Source organism: Manacus vitellinus, unplaced genomic scaffold (assembly GCF_001715985.3).
Source record: "Manacus vitellinus isolate BGI_N305 unplaced genomic scaffold, ASM171598v3 scaffold_20_pilon, whole genome shotgun sequence".
NCBI lineage: Eukaryota > Metazoa > Chordata > Aves > Passeriformes > Pipridae > Manacus > Manacus vitellinus.
This window is the reverse complement of record NW_021939471.1, coordinates 14,621,139-14,643,432: the sequence shown is the minus strand read 5'-3', so window position 1 is coordinate 14,643,432 and position 22,294 is coordinate 14,621,139. Positions and strand designations below refer to the sequence as shown.

The window sequence follows — 22,294 nt, the reverse complement described above, 5'->3', positions numbered from 1 at the left end:
GCTACCTGTCTTTGTGCTTGGCAGAGCTTTCCTGTCCTTTGGTCAGCTCTCCAGTCCTCGTTCACTCCATCAGTCAGTGGCTCTATGCCTTACTCAGGAGGCTCCTGTGGAGAGTTGAATGTGTGCCAGCAAGTAAATAATCTGCCAGCATTGCGTGGCTTTCACTTCTTGTTTACGGTTTCATTTTTGGTATTACAAAACAGTTGTGTAGACTAGGTAGAGGGACACATCTTAAGATACGTTCAATTAAGATGAACAGAAGGCTTGCTCTGAAACTTTTCTATGTTCTTAATGCAAGCTGCTTTGTTAATTGCTACTTCTTCTGATGACCATTTCACCCTTGAGCTTAGAGCAGTACTGTTCTATTGTTACAAATTCTGATCCGAAAAGACACAAGAAAGCAAGCTTGGTCTTCTTAGTAGGAGATACTATGTACTACAGCACTTGTCAAATCTATTTGATCAACGCACGCAGCTCGAGACAAAAGCAAGCAAGGAAGGAGTGGGAATGCAAATTCTAGAGAAATCTTTCAAAGCCTGCAGTAATTGGCAAGGTAAATGCAAGGCTCTTTCTGCTTTTCATAACACTGGTAATATCAGTTTATGATAAAAAGCTATTCTGAGTTACACAAGAAGGTAAGATATTTGCCAAAAAAATTCTTTAGTTTGAATTCTATTTTTTTATGATGGACATGAAGTGCCATCCATACTGAATGACTGTTGGCATGCAACTTACCACTGAGCAACTGTATGTTGATGGATAAGCCAGTCTCATCCAAGTGTCAGGAAGATTATCAAAAAAAAGAGCTGTCTGTAGTTGCTCCATCTCTGAGGAGATTGCCAACTCACCCTAACAAAAGAAAACATTAGTGTGCTATTTGCGTCTCACAAAGAGACTGTGATAAGATGACATGATAAATGATAGAGGGCTTTTTTTTCCCCAGTAAAAACACATAAGGTAGCTAAATCATCAAGTGTAAAGAATATTTTGGCTCTTGCAACTGGGGTGAGTAATTTATTTTTTAAAAAGGGGAAACAGTTAGAAAAACAAGAGTGTAGGTTCTGAGGTTTCTGTATTTCTTAGAATCACTCTAATTGCATTAAGTAATTATATGATATAGTAATTCATATACGTACGCATGGAAGCACCCACCTACGCATACGTACAGGGAGAAAATGATAAAGGGCCAAATTACTAACTTGCTTTCAGATATCCCACAGAAAATTGTACATGCAATCAAGCTACTATTCTGCTGGCTTGCTTGCACTAATGGCTATTTGAATGCCCATGTTTTGTTACTCTGAATTAAAGATCGAAAGAAAGGTAATTTTTCAGGTGGTGAAAAAGGAGGTCCCTTAAAAATACTAGCCCTATGAATTAGATTTTCAGTACCTAGTTTTTGTGTGGTATACATTAACTACAGCTCTGCATGCATATACCACAATTGTCTGTGTAAAATGCTAGCAAGCTACTTGATTGCCCAATTCCATGGTTGAACATATATTAAATGTTAGTGCAGCAGGTACATCACTGTTTGAGATTTCTAGATATTATGAAAATTTGGCTGTCTCTGGTTAAGAATGTTACATGTTGCTACTCAGCACTTCGTTGATGTTGAGAGACATATTATTACCAAAAACTGCCAAAGATATGCAATGAGTTCCCCATGTCCCTCTTACCTCGTTCATCGCACTCAATACATGCACAGTGAGATCAGGACTTGGGTGTTACTGATACTGCACCTTTACCTGCAGTTAATGGCGATCTCCAAATGACAGCCAAATGCCACATACTGATGACATTTAACACAATGTGGATTGTGTGCCTTATCCAGCGGGGATCTATATGAAGCAGAGTTCGTTTTCAGCACCAGAGGGTCTCTAAAGCATCAAACAGCTCCCTTCTCTCCTATGGATTGCCCAAAACACATGTGAACACACACCGTAACTAGCAGTTGTAAACAGTAGAGCCAAATTTCTGCAATGGCAGAAAAGAAGAATGTCCCAACCTTACCTCCATGTCTGCACTGGAACAGGAGTCAGACCATAATCAAGGGCTTTGCATTTTGCTTCCTAGCACGCAGAGAAAAAGAGGATTTTAGTTTTCTAAGTAGTTTCATGATAATTTTTTTCACACAAATTAAAACAAATCATTTGATATATGGAGATGAGTTATATGTTTGGAGTAGGCAGCTTATGAAAGCACAACTTTTTAATCAATGAAATCAGAAATAAGCTCACCAAGTATCACTCACAATGCCTGTTACAGGCATCTACACTCATGCTGTTTAAACCCATGCATCCCCTGAGATTAGTAAAGCAAAGCACACATATCTTCGAACCTAAATTAAGTTCTTGAAGAGAATGCCTTACCTCATATATAAGCAGATCCAGTCTCATATTCTGGAAAACAAATCAGCTTATGTGAGTAGCATTCTTCTGGTGTTTGGATTAAATAACTGATCTCACTTTCTTCTGAAAGATTTTTTTTTCTCTATGTCATCTAGCTCTGCCTTCATCCTCAAGAGATACCACATTGCATGAGGCAAGTGTCTTGTGTATCCCCTTCTGCACAAATGTAAAGGAAATTATAAACATCGTGTATCTTTATGTAGTGAAAGCACTTCTACTGCCTTATGTCACAGTATGAAGGATGTGGAGCATTTATCCTGTGAAATAGAGAAGGAGCGGAAGACTTGTGCAGGACCATGCTGTTAGGAAGAAAAGCAAATTCTGCCTTATAGTTTGGAAATAATGGCATTTTGCAACCTGACAAAGGATCCTAAATGGCCTAACACTATTAATATATTGTAACAGTCTAGCAAGATCTTTTTTCTTTGTGGTGCAAAATAATGCATATAGTTATGGCTCACGTATACTAGAGATCCCTCATTGCAAATTTCAGATTGAATCCCTGTAAAAAACAGGTATGAAAATGTCTAATTCTATTGAATTAGAGAGAAAAAAGGCCACGGGAGAGAAAAAAGCCCCTAAACATAAAACCACTGACATCACACCATCTTGTGACAAATTTGCAGCCTGCTCTATGTTTTGACTGACCTTGTCTTCCACAGCTTGGGAGACTCCTTTCCCAGTGACTGAGTATTTGAATTGCAGCTCTAATAGCATATGGAGCATGTTGTTTGCAGTTATTACAAAAGCAATCTCCACATTGGGGTGCAGGCCATAACGGATGGGGCTCTGGGGAGGTAGCATTTTATCCATATTTTTATAGTAGCCTTCATAATCCAGGTTTGAAGAGACTGAAAACCCAGAAGCAAGCACTGACTTACTATCAAACTGTCAAAGAAATAATAAAAACCTTGTCAGTAAGACACTGGTGGCAATCCTCACTAGACAGAATAAGGACCTGCTTAGGCATAAATGAAATTGTTCTATTATGGAGTCACTGTTGAGAACAAGACTTTTATATCACTTTAATATCCGTGGAAATTAATCTAATTTGTTCCCCATTTTAATTAGCCTCTTTATGTCACATCCAAGTTCCAATGCTTGCAAGAAAAAGAAAAAAGAATTTTCTAATAATCAGATTATCCTTCTGAAAGAAAACAGCAAAAAGATAATTTTAATTTAAAAGATAAAGAGACAGAAATATTTTAAAAGAAAAATATTATTTCTTCCAAATTACAAAGTGCTGCTCTCTGGTGTAACATTATTATTCTGTGTAGCAACTTATTAAATGAAGCAATTTATGGTAGCATCTCTGAAAAATGCCATCCTTTATTGAAATGAAAGCAGGTAATAGCATAAGGACTGTAAAATAAAAAGGCAGAATATCTTCTTTTAGACCATTACAAAAATACATGTATTGTCTATTTGAAAATCAATAGAGTACCATAAAATAAAATGGAGCTGTGGTATCATCACCATAATTTCTATTTCAAATGGTTTGCTGAGAACCAAATTGTGTCTTTTATGGAAAAAGAATGACAAATGCTTTAATTCAATATCACACGCATTTGTATATATGAGCTGAAATTCTGCTGCAACTCAAAGCTGTTAGGCAAATATTTTAGTATCACCACAAGTTTAAAAACAACAGACATGTGGGAGTACATCCATTTATTTACACTTGTACTGACTTAAAATTCAAAATGCTATTTGATGCTTTTAAAGTACTTCTGTGGGATGTTAAATTACTGCTGAATTCTTACTGTTCTGAGATACCTTTCAACCTGCCAAGATGCACGATGATGATAATAATAATAATAATAATAACAGCAGTAGCGTGGGGATCTTTAAAATAATGTGGGGCTTATTCCTTTAAAGATAAATACCATTTTCACTAACCCCCGTTTTATGATTCAGCATTTCTGATGCAACAAAGTGAAATAATGAAAGTAAAACAACAACAGGTTTGTGTGGGATGGGAAAGGGAAAACGAGCACGTGCATTGTCAGAATTTTTGCAGACATTGTAGGGGAAAAAAGCTCGTGTAAGTGGCACTTCCCTCTCCCCCCCCGGGAAAATTCCTCCTCTTGTTTTTAGTGTTCGCTACATTTCCTTCTTTTATTCCTTTTTCTGATCTCGTCCTTTCGTTCCCCATGTCTCCTCTGATGCTTCTCCTTCCTCCTCGCAGCGGGAGACTCCTGGCAGCCTGGGAAGGAGAGCCACGGCCGGATGGTGCGAGGCTTGCAGGTGAGCTGGGGGCACCGGCGCCTGGGGAGGAGAGAGATGGGAGCCCAGGGCTTGCTACCTTGTGTGCACAGGGCCTGATGCACTCCCGCCTCCTTCTTCGGCGCGCCTCTATCTCAGGGACAGGGTGCGGATGTGGCGCTGGGAGCTTCCTACACCTGCCTTGCTCGGGGCTGCGGGGGAGGAGGAGGAGGTGAGATGGCAAATGTGTTAAGTGAGGGTAGGGGCTGTGAGCCACCCCTGTCAGCCGCCCTTGGCGTGCATGGGCTGGGAAGGGGCTGTCCTGCTACCTGCCACCATCACCATCTGACAAACCCCGAGTTCAGTGAGGGTCCCTCCGTCCGCCAGGCATGGCCACCGACACAGGCGGCGATAATCCCCTAATGCCCCACAGAGGTGGAAGGGAGAGGGCTTTTCTACCTCCCTCTTACCGAATAGTTTTGTCGTCCACGACCCCTCGGTCATTATCGCCGCTCGGCCCCAGCCCTGCAGGCACAGCACTGCAAGGAATCATTGAATTGCTAAGGGATCAGAGGTCACCGCTGCAGGGAGCCAGGGGCTGGTTTATTAAACGGCCAAGTCCGTTTAATGTAATTCCTCAGGAAGAGCCGTGTGCTTGTGGCCATTTAAATGAGTAGCAGAGCGTGCCCGTTCATGCCCCTGTTTGCTTCCTCCAGGCACAAACCCCGGCTCGGCCGGGTCGCCCCAGCCCCGCAGGGCTGTGACCTCTGCGGGGCTGGCTCCTGCTCATGTCACACCCCTGTCCCCCCGGTGGAAACTGCGGGAGGAAGTGCGGGATGCGCCTCGGGTTTGCTGAAACCGATCCAGCCGTGCTGGCTCCTGCGCTGGAAAACGACCGGGCTCACACAGGCAGGCACCCGGGCGGGAGGCTCCGGCCGGGGGCGGGCTACGAGCTCTCCCGCCGGCAAACTGGGTTGTTGGCAGCCGGGGTGCCGGGGGTGCGGCCCTGCTGGGGAAATCCCGTTACGCCCCCAACTCACCACAGCGTTACACGAGCCGTTTTTGCGACAGAGGGAACCTCCCCCGGAGGTGGGGCCTGCCGTCACACCCCGCAGCGGCTTGCCCGGGGTCAGGCCCGGGGGGTACACGCTCTCCCCGGGTGCTCCTCCCCCGGGGCCGAGCCAGCCACCAGCCACCCGCCACAGCAGCAGCACGAGCCTCAGCCACGATTCCCCCGTCCGCCGCCTCCCACGGCCCGCGGCACCTGCCGGAGCGGAGTGCCGACGGCAGGGGGCGCTCTGGCTCCGGGAACGCGCCGCCGCTGACCGGACGCGTCCCGGCCCCCGCCCCGGCCCCGGCCCCGGCCCCGGCCCCCGGCCCCGGCCCCGGCCCCGGCCCCGGCCGGCCCGCCGCGCCACGGGGCAGGGCACGGGCAGAGGACAGGGCAACGGGCGGCTGCCTGGGGCGGCCCGGCAGGTACCCGCGGGGAGCCGAGGGAGGTGACGACCTCTCGGGCAGAGCGCCGAGGCCGGGGGGAACGGTCCGGCCCAACCAGATATGCCGAGCGCAACCCTGGGCGGCGCGGGAAGGCGGCGCCCGCGGGCCCGAGGGGCCGGGCCCTCGGCGGGGGCCGGCGGGCTGCGGGGCCGGCGGAGCCACTGCCCGCCGGCAGAAGTTTGGCGACAAGCGTGTGGGTCGACCGTGGCTGCAGCCGCGGCTTTCTTTGTGCGTATGTCTGTCAGCACTTTGGGTGACATTCCCTCCGCTGCGCGGGTGGCTGGCCGTTCTTCCCATCTTTATTGCTGGAAGAGGTTATTCTAAACAAGAGGAAAAGACGAAAAGCCTTTATAATTTTCACAGAGGTTTTTTAGAATATACTGTCGAAAAGCAATTTTTTTTCTTTTTTTCTTTTTTTTTTTGTAATTGGAGAGTTTCTTAGCATTCAGGTTGATGCTCTTTCTTTAGTACAGATATGTATTCCAAAGAGATACTTGATTTCTTTGACCATATCTTTGATCATAGCTTATGATTACTACCTGTATACACCTATGTTTGTATCTTTTAAGAGTCAGTAACAAAAATTGTTTTAATTAAAAGCCTTCCAAAACAAAGATTAAAAAGGATGGAGGAAAATATCATAACCTAGCAGTCAAAACCATGCTTTCCTCTTATGTACTATGCAAACGTTTTGGACCAAACCCTTAGCAATATAAATTGGTGTAGTGAACCTCACTGATTTACCTCAGCTGAAGACCTAATTCTGTGCACTACATGCTCAGAATATGTAAAAAATATTGCAGAGACACAAAACCGCATGGTTTCGCATTTCAAGATAAATCAAACTAAGCTAGACAAAACCAAAAAAAATTCTTATTCTGTACTACAGTAATTAACTGTAGTGACTGCAAATTTTTCATTCCCACGTGCACAGGCATGTACTTAACTAGAAACTGTATGTGATGCTTTAAAATGAAAAGAAGTAGTTTCTTGTTTGATTTTTTTTTTCTTTTTGCTGTTAGATGTGCAGTCATTCTAGGATATGTGAACAAATCTTTAAGAAATTAAATGCATCCTGCTTTATTACTGCATACCCTGTAAAGGCTTTTAGTGACTTCACCGTTTCAAGTGGCTTTAAAAGGAGAAGTTCAATGCTTACATTTTTAAAGTTTTATTTCTGTGGTGTTTTGCTTGCCTAGTCAAATTTATCCAGTGCAGCATGGTGATCAGACATTATTACTGGTTGTAGTTTATCAGGTTTTTTAATGTGAGGTTTCCCAAATCCACCCGGGAATGAGATATGCTCTAGGGGAAGTGGCAGGGTCCTCACACTCAAAACCGATCACCCTGCTGACTTCCTTCCCTGGTTTTCTTCAGTAATTTCTCTAATGTGTTCAGCCACTTTACTACAAAATAAATATTCAGAGATGGGGAGGGAGAGGGGGGAGAAGGGAGGAAAAAATAGGCCTCCTAGTGAGCTATTGATTTGAAATTTGAAACATTTTATTGATACAAGAAAAACCAGACATAAGGAAGCAGTTTCATATTGCACAATATTTGAAAAAAATCGTGTGCATCTGTTTAGCACAATACACTGCATAATGACAGCAATCTTCCCTGTTTGTATCTATTCATCTGATTATACAGCGTAACAATTCTTTTTGCTACACATTTATTTACTAAAGGATTTTTTTTAATGGATAATAAATTAGTAAATCAGATACCGTGTGCTTGGGAAAATATGTTAGTTGACTCCCTACACACAATTCATATTTTATGTGATATGCAGTGATACTTGCATATACAGATGAAGTTATGTGCTTCCCTTGTGGCAAAGACAAAGGAAGTTTTAAATCACTATTTAGTACTCTTTCATCTAGGCACATGCTATTTTGAAAAGCTTCAGTTTTTAACACTGCAGTGCAGCACTGATGTAATGAAGAGCTTTGACTTACTTGAAGTGTAACCCAGTGGCCTTCTTTTGATGCCTTTTCCATAGCTATTTCTGCTGCAGCTTCCTGTCCTTGACCCAACAATACATTGTGAAGTTCTCCGGAGTCAATGGTAAATTCAAACTTGTTCCCTAAACAGAACAATATACTGTACTACTTTGAGCCAAATAATGAAGTGTTCAAATAAGCATGTGTTCTACACACAGTGTTTAAATGGCACCACATTACATGAGTCACCAAAGGAAAAAACCCAGCCCTCAAAAATATAGTTTCAATAAATCAGCTGAGCTAGTATATTGTACTGTTCTATGGCTAAGTATTTCGTATTAGCAAAATGCCCCTGTGTCTGAAAAGCAATGCAGAAGTGAGACAATTGATTCCTGCTAATGGATTCCCTACATATTGCCTAGAAAAATATTTCAATGCACACTGAAGTAGATATGTTAGAAATTTATCTAAAGAGAAAAAAGGAAATTAATGTCTCATTAAAGGTGACATTACACAAGGGCAAAGAAAGGGGCTAAGCAGAAGTCCTTACATTGGCATTAGGAGGTAGTTTGGTCAGAGGAGGGTTAGCAGGTTTTCAGTAGGGTCAAATCTATCACTCAAGTATAGTTGTGCTAGGTTGATGACTTGCACTAGTAAAATACAGAACAGCAGGCAAGCTACCTCTGATTTCAGAAAGCAGCCAGCAGTCACCCAGGCAGCTGAGTCAAGCACTGTAACTTTCCTCAGATACTAAGTGTTAGAGATGTAATGCCATCTGTGTGTTACCATGTGACAAAGGCCTTGTTTATTTCTCTGGTTTTGATAGAATTTCTAAAACCAGTGGTATTGCTAACTAACTTGGTAGACATTTCTTTTATGGTAAATGCTATGTGTTCTCATGATTGTTAGTAATAGCATCTATATATAGTCCAGAGGAATCTAATGGTTCAGAATCGATAAGGAACCAATCCAGGAGATAAACGCTACTGTGGAACAGCACTACCTTCTTTGGAAGTTTTTGTGAATACTGGACACATTTTGTTCCATTTGGGCAAAGTTCCCATAAATTAAGAATTACAGTTGACAGACTGTTGTGAAAAACAACAGTTAAGGTGTAAGACCTATTCTATGGGGCATAGTATTTTATTATGACTTCTATTTGGTAGAGATCCAAGTATAACACACGTTAGGGTCACTCACAGTGCAAAATCTGTCCTTCAAAGGGCTGAGGCTTGTAATGCAAACTGACAGCACAAGTCATCCCCGACAGTCTGCTGTCTCACATAATTATTGGTTTCAGGAGAGAACTTTTTGCTTTTCATTCTTTTAGAAATGTCTCTTTTCTGGACATTCCAACTCCATCTTTTTTGCTTATCCTTTCCGGGGGCCTTCAGTATCTCTATTCAAGTAGCATAATTTATTCATCATTGTCCACACTTGAAAAAATACTGTGTAGAGCACATGTGAGCACAAGCATGTGGATTTTGAAAACCAATGTAACTGAAGATTTTATTTAAAAAAACCTCGGTCTGTAGGATCATTATTATAGACACACTATACCTGATTTCTCTTCATGGAGAATTAGAGAGAAAATCAAGTAAACGTTGAAACAGTAGTCAGTGTAAGTTCAGAGAGTTCCCAAAGCATCAGTTTGTTTTTCTGTAACTAAAAGCTTTAGGATAGAACAGCTGTGAAATTAATAGAAAATGCTTGTAATATTTATCAGTGTTTATTTTCTCTAGAGCTTTGGGTTTTACTTGTGGCCCAAATCTCCCATTTAAAATATTTTAAAATCTTTTAAAACCATGCAATACAGATTCTGGATATCATAAGCTTAAATCATGAACATATAGAAACACTCCTCAGAGTATATGAATATGTTCACAGATGATGATTAAGTGTGCCAGCTTAGAAGACCAGCTAAGCTTTCACCAAAATATGGCAAAGTTTTAACATAAGGTTTTTTTGAAATGTCTGCTTTGACAAATTAAATGTGGACTTTTGTGTGTAAGCCTTTTAGTATGTCAATAAGGCTAGAAACACTAAATTATGCTGAGAAAGAGTATTAATACAGCATTCCAAGGTCAGCTGAGCTCAGATTTCTCTAGAAGAGGAACAGTTTCTCTTAAGAAATTGCCAGATCAAAGTCATATGGCAAAATGCTTAAAATTTTAGAAGTCTGTTAGAACCAGATCTAAATTTTCCACTGTTAAAAGAAACAACAAGAGAGCTCCACACCATTATTTCTCTCTTTGTACACGGATGTGCTGTGTGAATCCAGAGGTGCATTCAGCTATGTATTAGTAGGGAGCACTGAGCCACTAGAGCAGGAAAAGATAGGACAGAAATAAACTGTTGGCTGCAATTGCCCCTTTGAAAAAGAACAGGAATTTTGAGAGGGGAGAGAAGGAGTTCCCTTGGTCCCAATGGAGTTTATTATTCTCTGGAAACAGGTAAACCAACCCTGGCTCAGGAAGATACTTTAGAATAGGAAATGTTTTGCCTTTGAAATGTACCAGATTACATGTCATTTCAAATAGTGTTCATGGCAAAGATACCCCTGGGACCACCTTACAAGAGCTTTATTTCTTGCCTGCAAATTAGTCAGTTCAAAACACTTCTCCTCTCGTCTCTGCCTTCAGCTCTTAATACCACACATGCCATTCGTAAAAGAGCGGAAAAGAATGAAAAGCCCCTCAATACAATGGTACAATTAAAAAAATAAAACAAAAGACTGTAAAGGCAAGAACAAGATGGGTTTCAGCTGACAAGGAAAAGAATGAAATTTTGGTGCATTTTTGGAGGCATTTCAATAAACCCTCTTTCTTCCGTTTCAGCAGGGGCTCATTGAAACAGCTATGTTTTCCAAGTAGCAGGCAGACAGACAATAGCATCTAAATTATTTTTAAGAAAGCACTTAAAGCACTAAGCACTCACTACTACTAAATCCATCTTAGAGGAGAAGGGTGGAGGAAGAAGAAAGGTCAACAAATGTATCAAGTTCTTTGTGTAATGCCTCACTGACATTTTCCAACTCCCTCAGCTGGCTTTTATTTTTTTATTTTTTATTTTTCAGAATCCTGGTAAAATGCAGTAAAGGATTTAAGGTTATCGTCTGTCTCTCTCTAACTTCTGACATCTCTTTATAACAAGAAAGAGTCACAGCCAACTGTAACAGGAGGGCAACACAATGAATCCTGGTAAGACCGGGAAGGGGGGAGGTTCAACTTTGCTGCCCCTTTGCCCCTATTTCTTCCTCATAGAACAGAAGTGCCATCTGTTACTAGTTCTAACATGCATGCATTTGATTTCCATTCAGTAATAACTAACACAGGAAAAAGATTATCCAGTGATCTAAAGTACTATCAGCATTAGCAAATCTTCCCATCCAGTGTTTTGTTTGCACCTCTGAAGATCTTGCAGATGAAATGGATATGGGCAAGTGCCTTAATGGCCTAGAATTATTCTGTTCTCTGGTAGAGGATGGTCAAGGTATGGATCATGACCAGACTGAGGATATTTAGGTGCTTAGATCAGAAAGAGATTTAGGAAAATCAAATGAGAGGACTGATGTTTAGATTCTCCAACCTGAATTCACTACAATCTCTATTACTCAGTGTTGTATTAAATCATCATAATAATGCAAAATCAAGTCACAGCATGTCGTGTGAGGCTAGACAGTATAAAGTATAAACCTGTTCCGAAGTAATCCGTAAAAATGTTCTTAGGCTTCACTCAAATTTGTCACATTCACAAGCAAAAAGCCCAACACCACCAAACACCTCCCAGTCCAGCAAATTCAGTTTAAGATTGTGCTGGTTTTGGATGAGGTATTTCTTCATAGCATCTAGTATGGGGCTGTGTTTTGGATTTGTGCTGGAAACAGTGTTGATAATTCAGGGATGTTTTAATTATTAGTGAGCAGTGCTCACACAGAGTCAAGACCTTTTCTGCTCCGCACACCACCCCACCAGTGAGGAGGCTGGGGGTGCACAAATGTTGAGAGGAAACACGGCTGGGACAGTTGACCCCAACTGACCAAAGGGATATTCCATAGCATAAGGCGTCGTGCTCAAAATAAACTAGAGATGGAAGTTGGCTGGAGACTGCGGTTCGGGGACTGCAGCTCATGGACTGGGTGGGCATTGGCTTGTTGGTGGTAAGCAATTGTTTTTAATTTGCATTGCTTTGTCTTGGGTTTTATTTCTCTCCTTTTTTTTTTTAATTGGTGGTGGTGTTATTATTATTAAACTGCTGTTATTTCAACCCATGAGTTTATCTCCTTTACCCTTCCAGTTCTCTTCCCTCCATCCTGCCGTGGGGGAGTAGGTGAATGGCTGTGCTCTGCTTAGTTGCTGGCTGGGGTTAAACCATGACAAAGATCTGAAAAAACAATGAAAACATCTTTTCTTCCTAACTCACTGCAGATGCCAAAGACCATCTGGATCCTTCAGTTATGCCTTGTTGTGCCTGATGTCTTACTGTTGAAAGAAATGGGGTGCAGCAGCAGATGCCAGCAAAGTAAAGGTGCCTACATAGTGCTGTTTGCAAAGCAAGGTAACAATTAAACAATTGTTGCAGTGGGATTTCTCTGTCAGAAATGTCTCTTCAGGCATTTCAGGGCTCTTTCCTCTTGCTATCTATACCTGACTGTTTTAGCAGTCTTCATCCTCACAGCTTTCCCCCTTTTGCTGTTCCTGCCTGCCCACCTTGTTACTTAAAACACCTCTGTGGCCAGAAATTGGCCATGTTGTCAAGTGCCAACTTTCTTCCCAGAGGCTGGGGAATGACCTCAAACATGGGAGAAGCACAACCAGTGCTGTTATAATGTAAATAAACTTGTAAAATGGTTCAAGAGGCAAAACCCAGAAAAATGACTAGCAAGTAGCTTGTGCTTTAGATTAGCTTAATTTGCTCAAGTCAAATCTGAAGCTGATCTGTCTGGCAAACCTACTGATGCCTACATTGTCAAAATACATGAGACAACATTTCATTTCTCTAAATTTCCATTAATTTCATTGCCTTATTTTCTTTCTGTTCCTCCTACACCAGGATGACATTTTTGAAGTGTACTTTTAAGAGCATAATTTGATCAAATGATCCAAGGGAATTCCCTATAGATATCCATGGTTTAATGCTAGATTTGTTCTAAAGGTTGGCATGCCCGATAATGGCAATTGGTTTAACACCTGTTAATTTCTAAATAATTAATATAGAGTGTTTTTTTCTAGACAGAACTGTGTCTTGTTTACACAGCTCAATCAGAAAAATAAAGGCAGGGCCCAGCCATGCATGGTGGTGAGCATTCTGAGCATCCCAGCCTCAGCCAGAGTGGGTGTTTGGCACCTTGCTGAAGTCAGCCATTGCGCATGTCCTCGTGTGAGATGCTTGTAGGTGACTTTTAGATGACCTTGAGGAGACTGGACAGGAATTCACTGGTTGGCTGATTTATGTTTCAGTACCGTAGATATTCTGTGCTCTGAAAACAAGTAGGGTCAGCAGCTGAATTTGAATTTCTCTGTCTTCCCTTTCTCTTCTCCATTTGTGATTTTTACTTTCTGGCTCACAGCACATGCACTAGAAGCTGAAGAAACCTCTTTTATCAGGTTAATATTTTCATCATAGTTGTGGCTCACATCCACATAGGCTTTTGGCTCCTCTGCTCTGTACCCATTTCTCGCTCTTTTCAAAGGGAAGTAGGAAACTCTTGGTATGGGTGCAAAACTTAGAAGAGATCTATGCCAAATAAGAGCAAGAACACAGCTGCACAAGACTCAGCATACTGCTCACAGACAAAAAGCAGTGAAGGAAAAGATAACATTTTAAGCTAAACGAGAGATCGTTATACAATACTCTTTCCGTTCAGCTCGTTCTAAGAGGAATATATACATGTGGCAGCAGCACTTGGGACATGAAGAGCTACTTTGAAAGTAGATGCGTTTCCCAGTGTTTGAGATGAGGATGAAAAGTGGAGAGTGAGAAAACTGACTGCCCCTGCAGAGGTGCCCCCCTCTGTGGCCACAGCAATGTCTGTGAAGCCATCATGCTTTTCTGTCCTTAACGAGAAAGCAGCCTGGACTGGCTCAGAGCAAACACAGTTTGTAGGAAGCATTTCAGGCTGATGTTCTTGCCTGAGGAGGGAGTTTTCCAGTGGCCTGGCAGAGCCAGTTGGTAGCATGAACAGCTCAAGCTACAGCAAGGAGACCCAAGCAGAAGTACACGAACTCGTCCATATTCCCTCTTACTGTGGTGAAGCAGGAAGGCACAGAAGGGAGGCCTCAAAATCATAAGGCAAAGGGCTGCTCTGTGGCTGCCTGGCCACACGTACAGGTGTACGTACACAAAGCTGTAAATGGGAGCCCATGCAGGGGTCGTGCTGTACTGGGAGAGCTAACTGGGCTGGGAAAGTAAGCTTTACCCTTTCAAACAGACCAGTGTAAATGATAGCAGAGCGTGTCATACAGCCAGTTGGGATCTTTACACCGAGCCTCATGTTATCAGAGGGTTTTGCTCACTGCACTGCCTTGTGAAATGCAGCCTGTGACCAGAGGGAAAGTGGTAAGCCAGTGGTAGAACTAGATTAAAACAGCAGTACGCAAACACACTGACCTCTTCCTGAGTGGTAACCTCGAATGAAAGCTGATTCACTGGACTGATTTCATTCAGCTTGTCCATGAGAAAATAGAGCACAGCAGCATTGACTGCAACTTACCAAAGTGCTTGTGAGCTTCAGTGATCTTCATGGTATTTGTTTCAGCTTCCAGGTCCTTAAAGATGTTAGCAATGTTTAATGTAGTATTACACTCAGAGCCTACAAAAAGGTATTGGCAAAAAGCACAATATATAAATGAATGTAAGAATTTATTGGTAGTCCAATTACTATTTTAAACAGTATAATAATCAAAATTATTTAATGAGTAGTGGAAGACTTCATTAAAAATAGGGGTAAAATTGCTACATAAAAAGTTCCCTATTCTCTGGCTTTGTGCTTATTCCTCCAGTGTTCCTTTGGGTCTTAAGACTGACACTTTGGTATCTCTCAAAAGGAATGGGGGAGTACTACAATGAGTTATCACCAGGAGGAGCGTGATACTCATGGGAAGGAGATGTCTTTCTCCTCAGTCTGGTGTCTGATTTAGTTTTATGTTTTCTTAACACTGTCAGCTTACTGTGATTAAATGACTTATTTGTGTCATCTGCGTCTGCACTCTTTCCCACAGCTGACTCTAGAGCTGTAGGCATTTCAGTCCACAATGAATAACCATTTGTTATTACCATAAACTAGAGTTAAACTAAAATTTAGTCAAGAGAGCCTCACAGCTGAACAATTGCTATCACAACTAAACCAAGTTAAAATCTATTTAGGCCCAGACAAACCCAGGGAATTTCTGAGTCCATATACTATCATGTCAATACAAACCTTGTTGCTTTTTGATAATAATGGCTAAATCACGTTTACTGGGCTATGAAATCCCTTTTAGTCTGTGAATTGCAGAGTTCAGCAAGGATTTGCAAACCCTTCTATGACTGCAGAATCATGACTGAGCAGTAGATCTTGGAAGCATTCACACTTTCCTAACTTTTTTTGAATTAGAATAATTCAAGGTCTGATTGACTTGTATTTCTTCATTGCCATCAGGAGGCCAGCTAACAAAAAGTGTTTGATTTTCATCGTCAATGTAATTTGCACAATCAGCAGGAATACTGTAGTTATTAAATTGAGAGCTATAGGTTGTAGTGCTAAGTTAAAAATTCGTGTAGCTGCAGAAGACCATTGTGTAACCTCATAAAGGTATAGGATAACTAAGAATACATGTTTGAATCTAAGACACGTCACACACGCGCACACTCACAGACACTGTCAGATAGGTTTTACATGAGGCAGTTCACAACAATTTCTGAAATTGGCTCTGTACACAAACACAGCTTGATCTCATATATATATTTAGAGATTGATTAGAAACAGAATGAGAGATGTCATAGTCACATCTGTTTAACTTTTGAGCTAAGCAATCATCTGAAGACTGGAAACTAATATCTTCACATATCTATTGCATGTTTCAATGCTATTTGCTGACTTTCTTCTGAAAAGACTCACTGAATATTCCATTTTCTTTGACAGTCTGTGTTCACAGATGCACATTTTTAATAACAGAAACACTTGTTATACATTTCTAAAATTATCTGATCAGCTTCCTCCTAACAAGAACTTTCTCATCAACTTGATACATGACTACGTATTTTATGTATATGCAGTTTTTTGAAGATGTGAAAAATTCAAGATGCTTTAAAATACCTCCCATACAACAGTACATAAATATTTCTTTTAAAAACATGATTTTTCCTTGGCAAAAAAAAATATACTCTGTTGATCCATCTTTTCTTGTGTGTTTTGTAAGCACTCACAGTTTCAACCATACTTGTAAATATATTTATACTTTAATGTTACAAGTATAGATATTAATATCTAGGTAATCTGTTAAGTGTGATTACTCTCAAGGAGAGGACATACAGACCTCCTCATCTGGAGGGATCTCACCTTGAGAGGGCCACAACCTCCTAGGGCCCCTCTGCCAATATTTCACCACCCTCATGGTGAATGAGGTAAATAATTTTTCCTAATTCCTGGTCAGAATTTCCCTTGCTCTGACTTCTGCTAGTTGCCTCTTTCTTGTCCTTGTGCACCCCTAAGAAGAACCTGGCTCTGTCTTCTCTGTAGCCTCCGGGGAAGTATTTTCAGACAGCAACAAATCCTCCTGCCCTCCTGGCCTTTTCAAGGCTGAAGAACTGCAGCGCCCTCAGCTTCTCCCAGCACGCTCCCTGCTACAGCTCCCACTGGAGTAGCACCAGTAGGTTAATGTCTTTCTTGTACTGTAGGAGATACAGTAATTACATGAAAATTTTTCATTTATAACATCTGTTTTTTGTTCATATACTTGCTGATAGTGTAACACCCTTAACTTGTTCTACAGCTGTACTGTCTTCTTGAGTTTTGTCCTGTTTCGTTAAGTTGGATCTGCTTCTACTTCAGTTCGTTCTTCTGAAGTCCAAATTTCTCCTTGCGCTGCCAGTTCTTCAGTTACCTCCCTTGCCACTAACCAGACAACCCATGTTTCAGCACGTTATAGGCTTTTCAAGAGAAAAAAATTTGCTTTTTTTAATATTTTTTTCTTTTTGCAAAATATTGTTCTACTTTCTGAATACATTGGCAAGAAGCTGGAACTCAAGGGTATGGTCCCGAAGAGCTGATTAACACACTGGCCTTGGACCAACAAAGTTTAGGAAAGAGAATACTTAGAGGAAAGAATACAGGATTTTAAGATCAGAAGGGTGGGAGAGCTCTTCTGAGTTTGACTCTGCAAAATTTCTGACAGCACTTGGCTCTGCCATACTGCTGCATGGAGTGCTTCTGAGTTTCATCTGCAGTCACTGAGAACAGAGGATATTCAGTACTTACCAGAAAGTATTCTCCCTTTTGAAGGATGAAGCTCTTGAAGACCCCCCACCACTGTTAGGAATATGACCTTTTCAAGTACTTAAAATTACTTAATTAGCAATATAACCATTAGAAAGAACAAAATCATTCTAGCAAAAGTAACAGATCTGTAATTGCAGGTGTTACAGAATGTAGTACAAAAGATGGTGTTTCCAAAATTTGTTTTAAAGTGTTTTAAAAGGCTGTATAAAGAAGGGAAGCAAGCAAGCTACCAGGTAGTGGATTACTTTCCCCTTGATGTTTTTTGTGAAGTAAGAACAGGGGGAACATGTAACAAGCATCTTGCTATTAAATTTGCCCATGACAAATAGTGCAGCTGCGTGTAGTGTGCCAGAACATCTGCAGAATCACGACACATGCAGAATCCCCCACACTAAGAGCGTGACATTATACTAAAAACAATTCAGTTGTAGAAGCAATATAAATCCATTTTATATAATCTTTCTCCACCTTCTCCTCCCCCTTATCTTTTGAATCATGTTAACTACAGGATTCTGTCACTTCTTCACAGCATCAGTTAAAAAGTATAAAAGTGACTAAGCATTTCAGGATTATCTTCTTCTTTCATTAGCAGCTAGAATGCAAGTATATCTTATCTGAAGAAACAAAAAAGAAAGATAACCAGTGGCAGAAATGCACTAGACACCAGAGCTTACTCCAAGTGGAACCTGACATCGTTTGCAGATGCAATTTAACTCTCAAGAAATCAAGGGGTGATTTTCTGTGTCAGCATCTTGTGTGGTTTTTCAGTTGAAAGTGATCAGTCGAATTGCTGCCAGTCTTTACTTCACCCATGTAAATGACAACACAAAGTACTGTGATATGTAATATCACAAAGTGTTATGGAAAAATATGCCTAAAATATATAGATTTCTAAAGTAAGGGGAATCTCCTTGCCTGGAATTTTTTGAATTCTCACAGTTTACCTTTCAAATGCAGCTATGGTTGAATCTGGTAAAAGTTCCTTTAAGCTCCACATTTACCTTTTTCAAAATCCTTGAAGGCTTTTATTTTTCCCAAAATGATTTTGGCAAAACGTTTGCTTCCTTCTTCTAAATATTCTATTGTTTGCTCTCTGAAATAGCTTCTTTGCAATCTTTAGATTTTAAAAGTAAGAAATTTTATAATGGCAATGCAAATGCTGAGTTTTGTACTGTTTGAGGTTGTCTAAAGACTATGTGAGAATAATACTATGACAAGGCAAATACATGCATGCTATGAATGCCTGGATCATTATCAACTTGCTTCTTTGAAACATCTTACATGAATTAGGACAGGTCAGGCATGGTAGCTATGTGAAGCTCCAAGATAATTTCCAATTTTTTCCGCAGACTGCATATCAAGCATGAAGCTAGAAGAGCGAGCCGGCTTGGTCATAATTTTCAAGTCTTTGCCCATAAAATTCCTGAAACTCAACTAAAAACAGAGATTCTTTTAAGGATTTTATTGATAGCATAGAGTTTTAGTTTACTGACTTGCTGATACTCTGTGGTCAAGTCCTTTGCACTCTTACTTCATTCACCACCTGAACAAAGCCTTGTTTTCCTGTATCAGAGAGACATACTGTGAGTAAATGTGAAGGTTTTTAAAGCACTCTGATGATGGAAAAGATATACAACTGATATTACTGATCATATTTTCTTATTATTAAGGGTATATTTATCTCTTAATTGATTCCTCCTTTAATAATACAATTATTTTTAACATCCACTTCCTGGTTTGTATCTCTGGTAACTGCTTGCACAAGATACACAGTCATATGCATCACCATAGCAGAAAGGAATGTCGTGTGCCCTGCAATGCATTTATGGAGTTGGAAAATGCTTTTATTAACTTTTCAGTGTCCCCAGTTTTCACATGGAGAGGCACACATCCAGTGGCCAGATGTAACTGCAATCAGCTGTGGCCACTCCAAGCTAAAAATGAGTGTCTGAGCATCCTGCTCACTAATCCTTCCCCTGGTGGTGCTTGTGTTTGGTCTCTTGGGTAAATGGTTTAACAGCTCCTTGTAGTCTTGGGGTCCTGTGACACAATTTTTAACAAGTTAGCACAAAAAGGAGTTGTGGAAAAAAATGACCCAGGGAAAGCTACATTTATATGGTATGTAAAATAAAACACTAAAATTCCCCTCTTGCAGATTTAGTTTTATGGTGATTTGAAAAGTTTTATTTTATTTTCCTCATGGTGGAGACGTAGTAATTCTTGAAGGGAAAACACATACACATGGATATATTCACTGTGGATAAGTAAATTGAAAAATACAGATTATGAAATAAATACAATTCTAAAAAATAAACATATTTGGTTTAGACCCAAAGGAGCCAAATTCATCATGAAAATTATTATTATTGTAGCCGATCTAATTCTTCTAGTTGTTTTTCTTTATTTGTATTTCTGCTGTTGTGAGTCTTGTTGTTTACAGCTTCTCAGCGAGAAGAATATCCCAAATGAAATTACTGTCAGCAGCCAAAGAAAGTATCCATAATTCATCCCAAAGCACTGTCAACTTAATTTTAAAGTAATCGTTCTGCTTTATGAGTTCAGACTGAAGTGGTAAGTTTGCAAATCCCTAAATCAAACCATAGGAAATAAAGGAAATACATATCTCCTTTTCAAATATTCTGATTTCCTCAAGTTTCATTGTAAGCATAGTTTTTAGTAATTAACTCTTCAATTACTAGGAACAGAAGAAAGAAAGAAAATTGTGAACTGTATTCTGTACATCTGTACACAACACGTCTCTGTTGTGACTCCAGAACCATCTCCTGGGCTATAGAAAAGTTTTTCTAGATTTATAATAGCAGAAATTAATTTAGATTGTGTATTCCTCTGAGCACAGTGAGAAGCACATGTGAGTATTTGTGTATCAGGTTCAGCCTACTGAGGTCTGTAAAAGGCACACTGTGCTGTGAGGTATCCAACATTTCCAAGTGCTGTTCTGGGGCCTGTGCAGGTGTGAGAGTAGTGCAGACACTCCTGAAATGTCCTCAGTCGGGAGTTTCCAAATGTTTCCAAACTGACCTCACACACTGCCAGTAACACTGAAGCTGAGTCAAATTCTTTAGATCCAAGAGACCCATTTAGAGAGCAGGTCAGGAAGCCTCCTATAGGGAATCAGTGAAAAATCTGGTGAAGCCTGTGTCCCTGAGTGCAAAAACAGCAGCCTGGCAGTGAGTGTGAGCATGGTCTTGTTTCTGCTCTTCTGCACACTGGGGAAAATCGTGCAGAATTCATTGTCCCAGGACTCAGCTTATTGCCACAAAACCAGCAGAGCCTCAGCATGCATTCAGGCTCAGAACTGCAACCAGCAGTTACTGAATAGCAGCCACGTTCTGAATCTCAACACACCATGAAAATCCTCCTTTAATCAAATGCTCCCAGGGGAGCAAGAAATTCAAGATGCTCTTCCACCCTGGGCTGGTGCACACCACTACGTCAACACTTGGCATAAAGAGCTTTCTGCTTGTCGATGCAGTGTGGGGGTGGCAGTCGGGGGGGACACTCGTAACAAGCAAAACCAACAGGCAGCACGTAAGGTAACATGAGAACATGAAGGGAGCAATAAAGAAGAGGCAGAAGGTACAGTACTGAGTGGGGCACTGTGATGGTTGAATTCAAAAGCATTTTGCTTCTCAGCTTGAACTTTTTAATTAAGGAATTTCACAGTAATTTTGACTAAGCTTGAAGAGGAACAATTTCAGTGTTCTGGCTCACTAAATACTTTCTTGCAGTCTAAATAGATGCAAAGCTCGGAGCTGAAGGAAATCAGTGCATTAGCAGCACTTTCTTTCCAGCCTGCGCTGTAGATAAGTGCTGTCCTGTGGCAACCTTTTTGGGGTCAAGTGATTTAGAGAGCTTAGACAAGGCTGGGGTTCAGGATCCCTTTACTCAGACACAATCCTGAGTAGCACAGGCTGTGAGGAAATATTTTCTGACATTTACTAGAGGGGCAGGGGAGGGAAGGGAGGACTCCTGGTAGCTGTAGGAGAGACAGTAGGCACAGCTAAACTAGAAGGAGGGGAAGGGATCAGGAATATAATGAGGAGGTGGGGGAAATGACACTGGAATAAAAGGGTGAGTATATAAGATACACACTCATCCTGGCCTTCCTCTGTTCAAAGCACTCCCTCCAAGGGTGGGTACAAGACTTGAATAGAGGGGATGGATGTCAAAATATTTCCATAAGGAATATAAGTGCAATAAATCAGAGAAAAAGGGCAGAATGGAGGCAAGGAGCAAATGGTAGGAGAATTATTTTAGTTCTAAGTGAATGATTATGTCTCCTGAGTGATTACACATCAGGATGGTGGTGTGTTGGGGAGGATTGTTCAGCTAGATAGAAAGGAGTGCTCAAATTGCAGTCATTGAACTGTGGTGCATGCAAGGGTACAAATAAGAAAAATAGTCAAGTAAAAATCCAACTGGAGTTAACACGTCTTGGGCACTGCAATCCTTGGGAGTTAAGGTAACTATCATACAAGTAGCTTTCAGAGGAAACTACTTTGAGTACTTGCAGAACATAATCACAGAGAGAGAGCTGACGAAGAAAATCACAGACTATTAAAAATACTTTGAACATAACTTGCAATATACTGGGTCAAGTACAAGATCAGTAATTTCTTCCAAGCTGTCTACCAAAACAGGGTCTCCAGCAAGAAATACCTGCTGTAAGACACACACCTATAGAGTCATTCTAGTACTGGGCTGGTGAAAGGCAGGGGACACAATGCCAGTGTGCTGTATCC

The 22,294-nt window shown here is 41.1% G+C and overlaps 2 long non-coding RNA genes across 2 annotated transcripts; one reads left to right on the top strand and one right to left on the bottom strand.

The window, feature by feature from the left end:
- LOC108639492 lies at positions 1-3,129 on the bottom strand. The gene is made up of 5 exons (XR_001920545.2): positions 3,060-3,129; positions 2,373-2,567; positions 2,014-2,072; positions 736-849; positions 1-104 (listed from the first exon to the last, which is right to left on the bottom strand). It is a non-coding gene; the product is annotated as an uncharacterized LOC108639492 (long non-coding RNA).
- Positions 3,130-6,292: 3,163 nt separating this feature from the next.
- On the top strand, positions 6,293-22,012 carry LOC108639505. Its single transcript, XR_001920571.2, has 6 exons — positions 6,293-6,341; positions 8,113-8,177; positions 11,130-11,253; positions 12,111-12,212; positions 12,481-12,610; positions 19,922-22,012. It is a non-coding gene; the product is annotated as an uncharacterized LOC108639505 (long non-coding RNA).
- The last annotated feature ends 282 nt before the right edge of the window (positions 22,013-22,294 follow it).